The sequence below is a fragment of the Oryctolagus cuniculus genome, chromosome 16, assembly GCF_051225735.1.
Source record: "Oryctolagus cuniculus isolate XC-2025 breed Fujian yellow rabbit chromosome 16, ASM5122573v1, whole genome shotgun sequence".
NCBI classification, from domain to species: domain Eukaryota; kingdom Metazoa; phylum Chordata; class Mammalia; order Lagomorpha; family Leporidae; genus Oryctolagus; species Oryctolagus cuniculus.
In genome coordinates, this window is record NC_142882.1 from 45461725 (window position 1) to 45477331 (window position 15607).

Here is a 15607-nt window from a genome sequence, read left to right on the forward strand (position 1 = left end):
TAATATATGACTATATCTGATATATGTATGACTATATCTGATATATATATATATGTATATATATATATATAAAATCTGCTGACCTTTGGCAATGGAGTAAATCGAATACAATGGAGAAATGAATCTTTTTCAAAAGATGTATTTATTTATTTGAAAGGCAGAGAGAGAGAGAGGTCTTTCATCAGCTGGTTCAATCTCCAGTTGGGCACAATGACTGGGGCTGGGCCAGGCCAAAACCAGGAGTGAAGAGTTTCATCTGGGTCTCCCCCACGGGTGGCAGGGGCCCAAGCAAGTGGGCCATCTTCTCTGCTTTCCCAGGCACTTAGCAAGAAGCTGGATTTGAAGTAGCAGCCAGGACTCGACTTGGCACCCATTGGGATGCTGGCATCACAGGCAGTAGCTTTACCCACTATGCCCCAAAGTAGTCTTTTCAAAAAATGCTATTTAGCACAACTAGATATCCACAGGCAACAACAATAACAACAAAAAAATGAATCTAACACATACCTTGTACCCTTCACAGAAACTGACTTTTAAAATGGACCATAGGCCTGAATGTTAAACAGAAAACTGTAAACCCCCTGGAAGATAACAGGAGAAAATCTATGATGGCCTGAGTTTGCTGTCACTTGAATATAACACCAAGCTCAACCTCATTAAAATTCAAATTCTCTGCTCTGTGAAAGAGTACGAATAGATGAAGAGACAAACCACAGGGTACAAGAAAATATTTTCAAAAGACATAGATGATGAAGGATTGCTATACAAAATACACCAAGAACTCCTAAAGCACTAAGAAAATAAACAACCTAATTAAAAGATGGAGCAAAGGTCTTTAGAAACATCTCACCAACGAAGATATACAAATGGCAAAGCAATGCAAAGTTGCCCCACATTGTACGTCATCGGGGAAATGCAACTCGAAACAGTGAGACATTACTACACACGTATTAGAATGGCCAAAAATCAGGATACTGACAACACTGAACGATAACAAGGAAGTGAAGCAACAGAAAATTTCATCCATTGCTGGAGGGAATGGATACTGGTAACCGATTTGGAAGCATCTGACCATTTCTTATAAAACTAAACATAGTCTCACCACACAACCCCACAGTTGCTCTCCTTCATACTTATTGAAGGAGTTAGGAACGTAGGAGCATCACAGGTACTGGTGGAAGCTTTATGCATACTTGTGAAAACCTGTAACCAACCAAGACATCTCTCGGTGAGTGAGCAGAGAACCAAACCAGGAGACTTCCAGACAATAGAACGTTAGGCAGCACTATAAGTAAATGAGCTTTCAAGCCACAAAAAAGACACATGGGACTCTTTAATGCATATCACCAAGTGAAAGAAGCAACCAAAGGCGGGGGAAACCCTTACAAAATTATTTTAAGAGGCCAGCACTGCCTTAATCCCAAAATCAGAGGTGCAACAAAAAAAGAGAACTATACACCAATATCTCTCTTGTATACAGATGCAAAAATCCTCAGCAAAATACTAGCAAATCGAATCCAACAACACATCAAAAAGATCATCCACCTGGACTAAGATTTATCCCAGGGATGCAGGGACGGCACAACATAAGCAAATCAATAAATGTCAAACATGGCATCAACAAACTGAAGAACAAACAAAAAAAAAGTATGATTATCTCAACAGATGCAGAGAAAGCAGATGTTGATAAAATACAACACTGTTTCATGGCCAAAAACCCTTTAAAAATTGACTATGGAAGGAAAAATCATAATCACCAAACCCTTGAGAAACCCAATTTTTCCATACCTTGTTTCTAATAACTTATTTCTTCTGCTTTCTACTGGATGACATTGACCAAGACCAAGAGAATTAAATAGAGATACCTGTCCAAGAAAAGATTGAAAGGAAAATTAAGAAAAAAAAAAAGGTAGCAGACTTAATCCAGAAAATCCATTTTTAACCATAAAACAATGAGTAGCTTATTTTTTACAAAGCTTTTCTTTATTCATAGTGACTATTCTGTATATATCAGAATAAGCACACTGCATTGAATATGCACAGTAACACTGGACATTTTCTGGCCCACCAGTCCCTCAAGTTTTGTGTGTGAGGAGACTGACACACAGATGGCTTGCTAATTTAGACAGCTGATTATAATTATTCACCACCATTAAACTTCTGCTCCAATGCTTTCCCACTGAAGTTGATGAGGCAGGATGTTGCTTGAGCGAAGCTTTTTCCAAGAAAATTGTTTTCTAATTCCTAATTGCCCTCAAGAATATTTAAGAAAAAGACTGCTATGATGTATGCATGGATTTACAGTAAATCTGTCATATGTCTTCTTCAAATGGGAGATGAAGTCAAAACACAAACCAAAATATAAATGAAGGCAATAGATGTTTCTTCCTGTTTCCCAAATGTCAGTTACGCAACAGCCCATTAGTTTGACTTACCAGTTCACCTCCAGATAATTCCCTGGGTCTTGCAAATATAAAAACCTTTCATGTTCTCTACAGATTGATAAGGCATGCTGAGGAAAAGTGAAGATCTTCATTTTTGTGGCTTCTGGATTCAGAATTCTGCTTTCACTCTTGCTCTCTCTCTTCTGTTCCAACCCAAGCTTGAAATCATCTTCTCTGATTTCTACAAAACAAATAAGCAAACACAGTTAAGACTCATAACAGAATAGGCTTTGTGAAATGATTCCTGGAATGGAGAGGGGGGAAAAAAAGGTTCACGTTGAAGACCTAACATGAACTTGAAACTGAGCAGCAAGAGCCACCCACCTGAGGATTTCCTCTGTGGACTTCCCTAAGGGGGACCGCACTGGTTTTCTCCTTCATGCAATCTGGGTACTCTTCAATCTGTAGGTTCCTCTTTCCAGCTTCATCCCATGTTTCCTCTCACTTCTCCTCTCCTCTGCAGAACTAACAGATCCTTTTCTGGTCTTTCTCTAACATCATCATTGTCTGCCTTTTTCTTGTGCACCAATACCATGTAACACCCAAGTCCTTGGGTTTGTGGGATCTAACCTCCTGCTTGCAGAGCCCCTTATATCTCATTTCCAATTCTACTTCTACAAGGAATTCTGGTGAGAGTTGCTCAAAATGTTGATTTTCAGGGGCCAGCACTGTGGCATAGCTCTCTGCTATGGCCTGGGAAGGCAGTAGAAGATGCCCAAGTCCTTTGACCCCTGCACCCATGTGGGATACCTGGAAGGGGCTCCTGGCTCCTGACTTCGAATCAGTGCAGTTCCGGCTGTTACGGCCAATTGGGGAATGAACCAGTGGATGGAAGATCTCTCTCTGCCTCTCCTCTCTCTCTCTGTGTAACTCTGACTTTCAAAAAATAAATAAATCTTTAAAAAACTTTAGAGTCCATGTCATTTGACCATATTCTCAGTCTAGTTATGGAATAGCCAAGACAGTGCTATCCAGCCCTGTTAAGCACCTACTATGCACAGATCAGGCACAGAGCACCGACCTGGGTACAACCATGAAGGCAGCTGAGTATGTCTAACAGTTTGGAACGTAATAAAAACATAATAAAATTTAAAATTAAAATCCAATAAAAATAACATGAAGCCCCTAACATATTGTTAAGTATGTTGGGACATAGCATTTTCCAAAAAAAAATGCCTTTTATCATAGATTCTGCAATATAACATAGTCAATCACTATGACTGATGTGAAATTACCTTGTTCATTCAGGAGATATAATACTACTGCATGCCAATGAAAGGAAACATTATAGTTTGTAAACCTAAAAGGTAATAAAATCTAAGGTCTAGCTTCAGCAGTCATGTCCATTGCAAACATGACATTTTCAAAAATACAACATGAAAAAACATTTTAAAAATTATTTTTCCTATAATACCCTTCATGTTAAAGGATCAAATTTTCCAGGCTTAAATAAGAAAGTTACACAGTAATTTCTCCTTTTGATATGCATGCATTTTCATTCACTTCTGCTTTATTTAAAAAATGACTGAAAGTAAAATATTATTCTATTTTTTCAATAAGCATTTATCAACAGTACTCTCTGCTAGACAATAAGAATTAGGTTTTAGCAAAGGCAAAGTTAGAGAAGTAGAAATAAACTTTAACCTCATGAGAATATTCATGTAATAGTAAGAAAACCTTCAAAGATTCACAAGAGCCTATTAACAATTTACTATACAACATACTATCAAGTACACAGGAATTGGGAAGACAGTAGCAGGGAGTATTCACTGTGGGTTGCGGTTAGACCTCTAGCTTAAGACTTAGTTAGAAAATGGAACTTAAAGGTATTTGTGTAACTGCTGTACTGAATTAGCACAATCTGTAGCTTAATTGAAAAATATTATTTTTATTCCCAGAATTATTCTCTAAACCTTATTGATTAGGAGCAATTTCCACCAGCAAATGAAAAACTCCAGGCTCACTATTAGATAATAAACAGAATTACAATCACTTTAAGGCAAACACAACCTCAATTCATATTTACCACATATAGTCTGAGATGGGAATAATTTTTTGTAAAATAGATTTAACACCAACTCTTCTCCCTCCACCAGTGTGGGTCAGTTTCCCCAAGTTTGCTGGCAAGGAAGGAGGACAGGTGAGGCAATGCCCTGTGGCCACCAGCCTTCGCAGTCTGCACCCACCTACAGATTCTTAAAGCTGACTCTGTTCCAAAAAAAGTACTTTTCTGGGTCTTCCAAAGAATCTCTGATTAGCTGCTCTAATTGCTGTCAATTTGCTGTGAAGGTGTGTGCTTTTAATCCAAGTGCTTGCCTATGAATTTTCCATCTTACTGAAGTAAGGATCCCCCTGCCATCGTTGCTGTATTCTCTCTTCCCTCCCCTGCCTCCCTCTCTCTCCAGTGGTGTGCTGCAGCCAGCCCCATGAGAGTGACCTTTGTGTGCTTGTTCCCAACTCCATGTTCAATGACGTCAAGTTGATAGCTTCTAATAGATCCTAAGAGCCACGTAGACATATTTCCACCACGAAAGCTGACTATTGCTACAAAGTAGTGGTGGGAGAAGACCTGTTTTTGTCATTTTGTTGTTTCATTTTTCTTGGTAGGATCCATCTTTCAGCATAACACTGACTAGGTCCATGATAACCTATAGAAATATATTAGGTCTCCAAAAGGTGAAAGGAAAATATGCATTATGAAAAAACTATGCATGGATAGAAGTCTTTTGGTAAACCCCAATGTTGTCTCTTCTACTGGACCCAAAACCAAGGCAACAACTTGCATTTTTTTTTTTTTGTCTTCTAAATATACTTGGTAAGAGCTGGATCACACAAAACCTCCTGTGGGAGTCATTAATTAAGCTTCCTACACACCCCTGGAAGCCTCTTCATCCTTGAGCTTGATGAAGAGGAGCAGGTACCTGGCATTCCAGGCATGGCTCACAGCAAAACCTTCTCCCAAGACATCCTCTGTCCCAAATCCACTCTTTGGCTTACTTCTGTCTTTGTAAATTCATGTGTATTTGGTGTCTTGGAGTCTTGCGCAGAACTCCATTTTAGCATCCTGTTTCAACAAGCGAACATAACTAATGTAAAAGAGGAGGGAATCTCTATCATGTATTTTGTTGGCAAGGATTACTAGATAGGAGACCCACTGAGAAACATGCCAATCCCATATTTTGTGGTTGTAGTTATTGGTGGGTTCTTTATGTTTTTATGTGAAGGGAGGCAGATTTCTGAGTTAAAACTTACCTAATTTAAAGGGTACAGCAGTTAAGATGATGCTCGGAGTGCCCACGTCCCATATCAGAGTTTCTGGGTTCCAGTTCTAGCTGTGCTCTATTCTAACTTCCTGCAAACATGCACCCAGAGAGGCAGCAGGTGCTAGCTCAAGTGGCTGGGTCCCTGCTGCCTACATGAGAGAGTCAGATTAAGCTCTGTGCTGCTGGCTTTGGCTAGCTAGTCCCGGCTGTGGGGGGAATTTAGAGAGTACACTAGCCTATGAAGATCCCCCTCCCCCTCCCCCTCCCCCTCCCCCTCCCTCTCCCCTCCTCCCCTTTGCCCCCTCCCAGCCTTTGAATTTAAAGAATGAAAATAAATTCTTTAAAAAGTCATTTGAAAGAAAAAAGACTGAATTAACTGAACATGATTCTGAACAAATTACTGTGTTAGACTGGGAAGTACTTTATATGTAATGTGCAAAGGAATCTTCCAGGACTCTTGTTAAAATGCGGACTCTAAGAAGTCTCCATGAAGCTGAGATTCAAGGTCATGCTCATGCTACTGATCTGGAACTATTTGCATACCAAAGTACTAGATAATACACACATGTATAACTATTCATATACATGTATGTAGAGACTCATAATTCTGTGACATGATTATTATCTCTATTTCATTAATAAAAAAGCTGAAGCTGAATGAGATCAGCTTGTACAACCACACAGGCAAGCAGCACAAGAGATTCAAAGTGCTTTTGTATTCTTTCACTCTTTACCTGGGGTGAGACAGCATCACTTAAGTTATTATTGTTTTTATTTCAGACTGTAAACTTTACTTTTTTTAAAAAAAAGTGTTAAATCTACTTTCTTCATATAACTAAATTTCCTATTTTTAATTTTACCATTTTTGAAATTTGTATTTGAAAAGTCTAACAAGAGAGAGACAGATCTTCCATCTACTAGTTCATTCCCCAAATGCCCACAGTAGTCAGGGCTGCCTCAGGCTGAAACCAGGAGCCAGGAACTCTATCCATGTCTCACTCATGAGTGGTAGGAACTTACGTACTTGAGCCATCACCTGCTGCCTTCCAGGGTACACATTAGTATGAAGTTAGAATCCGAAGCAGGGGCTGGTGCTGTGGTGTAGTAGGTAAAGCTGCCACCTACAGTGCCAGCCAGCATCCCCTTATGGGTGCCAGTTCAAGTCCAAGTTGCTCCACTTCTGATCCAGCTCTCTGCTATGGCCTGGGAAAGCAGTAGAAGATGGCCCAAGTCCTTCGGCCCCTGCACCTGCGTGGGAGATCTGGAAGAAGCTCCTGGCTCCTGGCTTCAGATCAGCACACCTCTGGCTGTTGCAGACATCTGGAGAGTGAATCAGTGGATGGAAGACCTCTCTGCCTCTGCCTCTCTGTAACTCTGCCTTTCAACTAAACAAACTAATCTTAAAAAAAAAAAAAAAAAGAAAAAGAAAAAGAAGCAGAGCCAGAGCCACATCCAATGTGGATGCAAGTGTCCCAAGAGACATCTTGACTGCTGTGTCAAATGCCAGCCTAATATTCCTTTTTTTAAAAGTAAGCATTGAGATTCTCATATTTCATAGCCCAGAACTATAATGGATTAAATCAAAATTATGTTCAATGCTAGTTATTCCTTTATTCATGTCTAGGGTACCCAGTGATTGTCTACTACTTGTTGGAGCATGTCTAAATGGTACAAATGTCTATATTAAAGACAGGTATTTTATAATCTATAAAGGTATAGCTCTGGATCCTTAGGTAATTCCAGCTTTGCTATCTAATAAGCAGCTGTCCCTTTGTCAACTGGAATAAGCAGATTTTCTAAAATGCTTCATTTCTGCTCACCTCATTTGCTAACATTGAATCTGTACAAAATGCTAACCAAAAGACGCAAATGCCAAGCCCCAAGAAAAACTGTGATTCAAGGCAACTTCCCTTCAAAAGGTGGTATTTTTTTTTCAATTTTTATTTAATAAATATAAATTTCCAAAGTACAACTTTTGGATTATAGTGGCTTTTCCCCCCCATAACCTCTCTCCCACCCACAACCATCCCATCTCCTACTCCCTCTCCCTCTCCTATCCTTCATCAAGATTCATTTTCAATTATCTTTATATACAGAAGATCAACTCTATACTAAGTAAAGATTTCAACAGTTTGCACCCACACAGATACACAAAGTATAAAGTACTGTTTGAGCAGTAGTTTTATCAAAAGGTGGTATTAATCCCCTTTTCCTACAAATGTCAGTCTAACAAGGTAATAGGCATTAAGTCCCTGACAGCTCCCAAATGCCTTGCTCACCTACAGCTCACTAGTACAAATGACAGAATTATTGGTGAAATAGTGATTCCTTCAATATATCAGTGTTTATATACTTCCTACTTAACTGTGGTCATTGCTTCCAGTACTCAACCCTTGGGTCTTTTCTCCTTTAAGCATGTTTAAAACTAAAAGGAAGGAAGACAGAAGGACGTGAGTCACATGCTAACAAGAACAACAACACACTGTTGGCCACAGATAATTTCCTGAAACCAGTATGAGAAGAAATCAGCTATGTGAAAGAAAAACATTTGCAAGTCATTTTGTGAAACAATAAAATTTAACAAATATAATTGAAAAGAGAAAAAAATCTTTCCAAACTAAATATCCATTTCTGAGCCTAAGGCAACAAATAAATAAATAAAGCGAAGGGAATGTACAACCTTAGTAACTGCTTAAGCTTGCTTTCTAGATCTACAATCTGAATCAGAAATTCTTTAATAAAAGCAAAAAGGTGAAATTCCCTTTTAAAATATGTTCTATTATGCTCTCGGTACAAGAGATTTAATGGAGTGTTACACATTCTGGAGTTCATTGAGTGTTCATGTTGAAAATATCTCCTTGGAAAATGGAATTTAATAGCTGGGACTCTTTTCATGTGAAATATTACATCAAAAAAACCAAAACAAACACAAAACATTTGATCATCTCAACAGCTGCTAATAATCATTTTGATAAAAGTCAGTCCAGTTCTTGGTTTTAAATATTTTTTAAAAAAACTAAAAAGGCATTCTATTTTTATGCAAAAATATCAACTTGTCTCAAGTCAGTAGCCATGTCCTTACTTAGAGAAACTATGAGGCACTCCCATGCATAAAATCTAGAAGTCTAGAACAGACAAAGGATATTCACAATCTCAGAATTTATCTAGGATTTTCAGCAAATTACATAAAATCTAAAGCAAAACATGGAGTTATCTACAATGAAAAAGAGGGATAAAAATTCTATCTAGAAAATCTAAGATAATAGGAAGGTTGCTAGTCAGAAAGGGGAGGGTTGCGGGTGGGAGGGACGTTATGGGGGGGAAGCCATTGTAATCCATAAGCTGTACTTTGGAAATTTATATTCATTAAATAAAAGTTAAAAAAAAAGAAAGTTCTGTAAATCAGACACTCACAAAACAGAAAAAAAATCAGTATCTGTCATGTCAGCAGTAGAGATTTAAAATAAAACACAAAATGTGTAGAAATAACATTTTAAACAAATACCCAAGAACCATGACTCTCTCCTCAGTTATTAAACAACTTGAATATATGCTAAAAATATTTCATGTTCATGGAAGAGGAAATGGAATATTATTGAAACGTTAGTCCTGTTAACATTTATAAATATAAAGCTATTACGTGAAAATTCAAGAGGTGCTTCTTTTGAAAGTAGACAAAAAATACTTCCATACTTAACAGATGAAAAAGAAAAGTTTGAAAAAGAAGAGTAATGGGTGTAAAAAGTCTGTATGCTACCAAATATTGAAACATGCTATGCTAACCTTTGTATGACCACATAAAGAGTAGAAAGGCCACTATGGAATGGGAGAAAATATTTGCAAATCATATATACGACAAATATATATGATCAATATTCAGAATATATTAGCAGCTTCTACAATTCAACAACAAAATAACCGAGCAGCCGAATTTAAAAATAGACAAAAGGGGGATGGCAGGTAAAGCTGCCTGTGGCACTGAAATCCCATGGGGTTGCCGGTTTGTGTCTAGGCTGCTCTACTTCTGATCCAGCTTCCTGCTGATGGCCTGGAAAGCAGCAGAAGATGGCTAAAGTGTCTAGGGCCCTGCACCCAACGTGGGAGACCCAGATAAAACCCCTGGCTTCAGCCTGGCCCAGTCCTGGTGGTTGCAATCATTTGAGGGGTGAATCAGTGGATGGAGGATCTTTCCCTCTGTCTCTGTCTTTCTCCCACTCTTGCTATGACTCTGACTTTCAAATAAATAATCTTTTAAAACCAATGGAAAAAAAAAAGAAACATGCTATTAAGATCTGATTATGTGAAGAGCAAGGTACTCTCAAATGCCTAAGAATTAAGTATGTAATAAATAAGGTCTTCTAAGAGAATGAACAGGGGACAATATTTGTCTGATGCATAGTTTAGAAACAATTCCAGAATCTTAAATATCATACACACCCAAAACACACATACATACCCCCAAAAAACCCTAATAAATTACATAATTAAAAAATAAGCAATACTAAATAGGCAAAATTGCCAATTATAGGAGAAAAAAGAATCCTAAACTCAAAAGCAAAGGAACAAATCTAAATTTTTTTAATTTGGTCAATACAAAGAAACAAATTGACTAAAAACTTTCCTGAGCAAAAAACACACTCAATAAAATATTTCCAAGATAAATCAACAAAGAATGTTAACAGAACCTGAAATACACACAGCCAAACACTGAAAACTTAGACTCACCCTTAATAATCAAAGGGGAAAAAACTTAAAGTAATGTGCTTTTCTTTCTTCAAACCAGAAATGTTAAACAACAGGAATGGGCACTGCTGCACACTTTGTCATCTGTTTTCTGCAGTCAGTTTGGAAGTTAACCATTGAATAAGAACTGATCAAGTCATGAGTATTTTGTACAAAATCCATCCACATTTACCAATGATTAAGCAGTCACCAAGAAATAAGCAGAATATACGATCTGTATGTATTTTCACTGAAATGCAGTTCTGTCAAGTCATCAGACCCCCTTCATGACACCTGTTACAACAGACTTCCAGAAGCAGGGCATAGTACAAGGGTCAGCTCTGGACAAACTGAAATCTTCCCAAACCAATCACTGGCCAGAAGGACCATGTAGGGGCTAAGGCTTGGGAACTATGTGAAGGAAAAAGTGTTTCTTATTCTACTTGCATGTAAGTCTGTAGAGTATGTCTGGCACGTTTTCAATGAAATCATTTTTCTTGAAAACTAATTTCATGAAGCAGCTGTGACTTCCATGTGTGAGTTCAAGTCCCAACTCCACTTCTGATTCCAGCTTCCTACTAATGCATGCCCATGCCGGTACCAAGTGCTTGTTCCTGGGTCCCTGCTACTCACTTAGGAGACCTGGATTATGTTTCTGGCTTCAACCTGTCCCAGCCTGCCCTGGCTGTTGCCGGCCTTTGGAGAATGAACCAGTAGATGGAAAAATCTGTGTTCATGTGTCTCTCTCTGCTTTCTAAATAAATGAAAATTAATAGTAAATTAATTAGTAAAATCTGTGAGCATTTTTTTTAAATGCTAACTTTTGATCATTGACATTCTAATTCCACCCTTTTGGCTGTCAATCAGTATATAACAAACAGAAACACTTGTTTAGCCATCTATGGACTTCCTGATCCAATCTCCAGCTGGCTGTCTCTGGACTTTTGCACTGTTGATTAACATCTGGGTTATAGCTTAACCTAAAGCAAACTGCACACTGTATATAAAGGGAATTATAGACATTTAGCAGCATGTATGTTTTCTCTCCTCTCTCTTGCATCTCCTACTCGTTCTGTATTCCTGTGGAGACTGGAAGTTCTACACTGTCTTGTCTGCATCCACAGTTGAGGTTACATTCATATTGGGTGCAGAAACACTAATTCTGGTAAATCATAGTACATATAAAATTCTCCCAGCCCAAAGGAAACCCACAGACTATAGAGTGTCAATTACTTCTCCTTATAAAAAAGGCTTGCCTACTCTAAGATTATCATACTCCTAGGTATCAGATGGTAGTCTAATGTTTTGCAATCTTGAACTTATTTCAGTAGCCTTACCTCATCACACTTGGCACCAAAGTTAGTATTTCATCTTTGGTGAGGCACTCTGCATTGGTTGCAATGCCATAGCTATTTAGCAATGATGCCAGGCCATCAACACCCCCTGCCCAACCTCTGGCGGCCTACATCTCTGCCAGAGGCCATCAGTGGGGAGAAGAACCAGTACTTCAAAGTTCTCCGTGCGGTTCATGAAAGATCAGGGAGAGTGACCCAAGCCAAGATGAAGACTCTCTGTTTAGCAGTTATGTTTGTATATGATGATGAGATAATCCATAGAAACTCAGGATTAACTCAGAGGAAGTCTGGATTTAATTGCCCCATAGCAGGCTAAAAATAAATGTAAAAGAAAACTGAAAAAATCCCTGGGGAAGCACTCAGACTGTCCCATTCATCATAGAATGAGAAGAAACAAGAGGCAAACAGTACCATTCCAGATTCAAAGAGTTGACCACAGATGACTAAAATGTTAAGTATCCAGAGGGAAAAAAACAAGGGAAACCAAATATTCTAAAGAAATCATCAATAAGGTGGTGAATAACTGAAGATTGGACGAGTTGCTAAATGCAGCCAGGTGAACGCAAGAGGTTCTTGTGTTCCACAGAAGAGCAGGGTAACTATAGTTCATGCCTGATGATGGAAATGGAAGGACTAATTGCCTGGTGTGATTGGTTTCGGCTGTGTGTATCTATGGGAAAACCACACTGTATCCTATAAAAATGTACAGGTATTTCATGTTAGCCCAAAATTTAAAATAGTCTGGAGTCCAGAAATGTATGAAAGCAGATTATGAAGGAGTAAAAAAGAAACCAGAATTTCAACGAAACTACAAAACAGAAACCAGCTGGAAGCTGATCATAAGTTTCCAGTCATTTTAAGGAAGAATGCAAAATTGAATATATAGTCAAAGAACAATTAAACATATAAAGTCCACTACCAATGCAACCTGGAAGCCCTTTTATACCTATATGAGAGGCCTTTTTGCACTTCCTAAATATCAAAGCGATTAACCCCCACTAACCCCTACCTGGCTGCACAGATGGAAAGCTGTTATTGGATTTCCGGGTTCTACCCATTCTGCCTCAAACACAATAATAAAGTGCCTTGTTTAAAAAAAAAAGTGAAGTAGAAACAGTGCAAGATAATATTGTAATAAAGTTGAAGAATTCAGGCAGAAAGAAAACAAGATAGAGCTTATGAAACAAAGCCAAGAATGAATGACACAAATCTTTTCAATAAAATATGGTGATGGTTCCCAGCCTTTTATCATGAGGTTGCATTTTCTTAAATTAGAAGTTATAGACCATCTTAAACTACAGTCTTCTGCAAACCAGGACAGTTACACTTGCACATAACTTGATGAAACATACAATGAGCTAGAACGAATTCAGTTTTGTGAAACTGCACTTCACAAATCAGAAGTGCATTAATGGGGCTGGGGCTGTGCGCAGTGGGCTAAGCCTCTGCCTGTGTAATGGCATCCCATACAGGCACTGGTTCTAGTCCTGGCTGCTTTTCTTCCAATCCAGCTCTCTGCTAATGTTCCTGGGAAAACAGAGGAAGATGGTCCAAGTGCTTGGGCCCTTGCACCTGCATGGGAGACCCCGAAGCAGCTCCTGGTTTTGGATCGGCCCAGTTCCAGCTGAAACAGCCAATTGGGGAGCAAACCAGCAGATAGAAGACCTTTCTCTTTGTTTCTCCCTCTCCCTGTAAATCTACCTCTCAAATAAATGAATAAAATCTTTATAAAAATTTAAAAGTACATTAATGTGAATAGTACTATTCCAATGTGTAAGTATTTTATATACTAATATTATACATGCACATAAACTGATGAGCCCTTATAAAAATCTAATGTCCTTAGGATATCTTTTTCTGAAGATCTTCGCATTCCATCTTCCCAAATACAAAAGAATTTCAAAAAGTTCACAGAAAAATGGAATTTAACATGCTTTCATGCAAAAAATTAATTCATCTATAGTGTATTATACTATATATTTCCCAAGCTTTTCAAAGACTACACATACCATGGAAGTTCTAATAGAAAACACAATACATGATAAAAGATGGCCATGTAGGCCTGTAGGAATTACTACCAAAATGTCTTCTCTTTGGGGTCTATCAGCAAAGCTCCCTGTAGTCCCCAGTTCACTGTCCCATTTTTCTTCACAAATATTCCCCTCCCTAAATCTATCCTAGCGATCACAGTGGGCTGAGTTCCCTTAGGTGCAGACATGCCTTTCCTTCAATGAGAGGTACATAGAAATGGAGTGAGCAGGGCAGCTGTTCTGTCCAGTGATCAAGACACTGGTTAAGACACCCAGGTTTCAGGTTGGACTGCTTGGCTTTGATATCTGCCTCCACTTCTGGTTCTAGCTCCCTGCTAATATGCACCTTGGCAGGAAGCAGTGATGGTTCAAGTGGGGCCCTGCCACTCATGTGGGACACCCAGATTGAATTTTCAGCTCCCAGCTTCACTCTTTGGTCTAGGGCCATCAGAAGCATTTGGGGAGTGAGCCAGAGAATGGAAGTCCTCATGCTCTCTCTGCCTCTTAAATAAAAATTTTAACAAGATAAGGAAATGGTATGAGCAATGTCCTTGAGAGAATGGCTGTGTACTTTGCTTCAACTTTCTCCTTCCTGCTGGGTAGAATGAAAGAAGGGCCGTGCGGTGGGGATAGCAAAGAAAAAAGCTGGGTGGATCCAGCCTCAATGAATTATAAGAAATTCTAGGGAACTCTGAACATGCAACTTCATTTGTCGAAGAGAATAAAGCTTATGTTTTTAAATCATTGGTTTTATTTGCTGTCATGTGCTTTGAAGCTCAGATCTAATCAATACATTGTCTTAGCCACCAACAATTTCCAGCTCTATCTTGTCTAATAAAAATCACATGTGAACATGTGATCTGAATGAACTTCAGCTCATTTACTACAATTATGCTAACTCATTTCTCGCCCTTGCCCTTAGTTGTTCTATTCTTCTCCTTTAACCCCAAATATTAACTCTGATACAGCCTTGCTGACCTATATTATGATTGTCCCACATTGTAATTTGAGCTACTAGCTTCCCAGATCTCCTCATTTGGACACTGAGGTTTATTCTTCTGCATTTCCCTCTGTGTCATCTTCTTCCTTGGTTTTTAGCTTCATTAAGCTGGAGTAAACCCCAAGTAACTTCTGTAGATATGTGCATAGGACAAATACAGTGTTTTGCTAAACTTAAATCTTTGTTAAACTAATTGGTGGGAATTATATGCCACTGTAGTTGAATGACTTTCACTACTTTAAGATTTCTATTTGTTTATATAAATGGAACAGATTTTTTATATTTTATATACAACTCTAAGCAATGCTGATACTTCCCTCCCCTCCCTTTTTTCTTTTAATTTTTGTGATGACATACTTTCAAACTACTTTATAAACAGAGGCTTGACCCTCCACCGAATAAAGGATTCAACAAGTAGAAAGACAACTGTTCCACAGAAGTATAGACAAGGGCTATAAACAATAATCACCAATGCCATCTCACTAGTCCAAGTGATCAATTTCAGTTCACAATTGATCACACTGATAGGTCTAAGAGTCAAAGGGATCACACAAATAAGACTAGTGTCTGCTAATACTAGCTGATAGAATCAAAAAGGGAGAGAACGATCCATCATGGGAAGCGGGATACACAGTAGACTCATAGAATGGCAGATGTCCTAAATAGCACTCTGGCCTCAGAATCAGCCCTTAAGGCATTCGGATATGGCTGAAGAGCCCATGAGAGTATTTCAGGCATGGAAAGCCAAGGCACCCTGAAAAAAAAAAAAGACCTAAATGGAAGATCTCTGTGA

The 15607-nt window shown here is 38.6% G+C and overlaps 1 long non-coding RNA gene across 1 annotated transcript in view; it reads right to left on the bottom strand.

The window, feature by feature from the left end:
• Nucleotides 1-690: 690 nt before the first annotated feature.
• Nucleotides 691-15607, bottom strand: part of LOC127487323 (uncharacterized) — a 79866-nt gene continuing 64949 nt past the window's right edge. Inside the window, exons 2-4 of the long non-coding RNA XR_016222446.1 lie at nucleotides 2436-2625; nucleotides 1789-1865; nucleotides 691-1203 (exon numbers count right to left, since the gene is read on the bottom strand). This is a non-coding gene — a long non-coding RNA (uncharacterized LOC127487323). The remainder of the gene's footprint in view (nucleotides 1204-1788; nucleotides 1866-2435; nucleotides 2626-15607) is intronic.